The 1794-nt window shown below is 48.4% G+C and overlaps 1 long non-coding RNA gene across 1 annotated transcript; it reads right to left on the bottom strand.

Annotated features, from left to right (window-relative positions):
- Window positions 1–1009: 1009 nt before the first annotated feature.
- Window positions 1010–1469, bottom strand: LOC125944528 (uncharacterized). The gene is made up of 3 exons (XR_007466260.1): window positions 1402–1469; window positions 1234–1319; window positions 1010–1103 (listed from the first exon to the last, which is right to left on the bottom strand). It is a non-coding gene; the product is annotated as an uncharacterized LOC125944528 (long non-coding RNA).
- Between the last annotated feature and the right edge of the window lie 325 nt (window positions 1470–1794).

Raw genomic sequence — 1794 nt, 5'->3', positions numbered from 1 at the left:
CAATTAATTGTACACCTACGAGCAAATGAATGGGTCAGCCCGAACCAGCCCCCACCAATGGTGGCTTTAAGGGGTGGTTGGAGCATCACAGCGGGCAACACGCGGGTCAATGGCAGTTGCGTTTTTCGCATACTCTTCACACAGGGTTTGCAAACTCGTATATTGTTTGGTGTATGTTTTACCAACTTTTTTGCGAAATTAATGACTGCAATGCTTCTAAACAATATAGTTAAACTCCTAAAAGTTTTATTAACGCAGTTAATGAAACAAATAAACAAAGCGAGCCGCCTTATATTGATCGTCTGTTTCCACCGCCTCTGCGTTTTCGCAGAGAAGTTCAGCACGCCGAACATCGAAAAATCGCAGGCACGAAGGGTCCGGCGGCTTATTTGCCGCAGCTTCGAATTCGCACGTGCAAAGTGCGAATTCCCAGACAAAATCACACCATGTGAAACGGGCTTTAGATGCCTACATTTGAGTGGAGCCACAGTAGCTGTGGTACATTTATCACTTGTCAACTAACGCCAAATGTAATGCTTTAGTTTGCATATGTACAACAGGAACCAACCACTGCTGACAAATGTGCGCAAACGTATGCGTTGCAGGTATATTCCTCGTTGGCGGTACCCAATTCTCGCACGGGCGCGGTACGTCGGACAGACTTTATCGCGCCTGCGGCGCTCGTGCCGAGTCAGTCATGCCGGATTAAACCTTTCTGGCGCTTTGCGGCCCCTACGCTTTTGAAAAGTCACGGAGGGCAGCATACGAAAAGCCTGGCACGAGCGAGGATACTGCTCCAGGAGAGCAGGCCCGGACTCCCTACGGCCCCTACTGCTCCCCCGGCAAAATCAGTGATGTTATTTCAAGGCAAAGCGCCGTAAGGCGCGAGAAGGTCGCTCCGACGTACTACACCCGTGCGAAAATTAGTGAACGCCAACCAGGAATCTACCTTTGTTCTACACGCCACACATTAAAACACGTGACTGCACAATTGCGTACGTCCATCATACCTGAAGAGTCGCGCAAGTTACAGGAGACGAAGATGTGATGCGCGCTCAGAACTCCAGTCGAATTCAAGTGAGATGTCACGAACAAGTGCCGACCTGCAGAATATAAATAGACAAGTGCTCTAAAATGCGCTACGTGCACTACAATGCGAATTGTCTGCTCGAATAGATCTTCCACCGCGTTATCAAGCGACAATTTTGGACACGACGGAACTGACAAAATTACCTGTGAGAAAGTACGTCCCACGACGCGAAAATCGTTGAACAACCTGCTTGGACTGTAGGTGTACTGTGAGCTAACTTGACGATCAGCTGCGCAAGTAAATACGGCGTACATGAAGGCAACACGTAAGAAAACTTGCGCTCAGTAAAAGACGCAGGTCACCAAACATACCTGATGAGTATTACGATGTGTCAACGTGGAGATGACAAATCGCACGCAGAAGCAACACGGACAGGGCACTACAGCACAACCAACATGCCAACTGCAAAAAGAGCGCGAGTCGCACAAGTGCTCTAAAATGCGATACGTTCACTACAATGCGAATTGTCTGCTCGATTAGATCTTCCACCGCGTTATCAAGCGACGATTTTGGACACGACGGAACTCACAAAATTGCCTGTGAGAAAGTACGTCCCCCGACGCGGCAATCGTTGAACAACCTGCTTGTACTGTAGGTGTACTGTGAGCTAAGTTGACGATCAGCAGCGCAAGGAAATAAGGCATACATGACGCAAACACATAAGAAAAGTTGCGCTCAGTAAAAGACGCAGGTCACCAAACATA

Source organism: Dermacentor silvarum, chromosome 3 (genome assembly GCF_013339745.2).
Source record: "Dermacentor silvarum isolate Dsil-2018 chromosome 3, BIME_Dsil_1.4, whole genome shotgun sequence".
NCBI classification, from domain to species: Eukaryota; Metazoa; Arthropoda; class Arachnida; order Ixodida; family Ixodidae; genus Dermacentor; species Dermacentor silvarum.
Note: the sequence above shows the minus strand (reverse complement) of the source record. Positions and strands in the feature narration are given on the sequence as shown.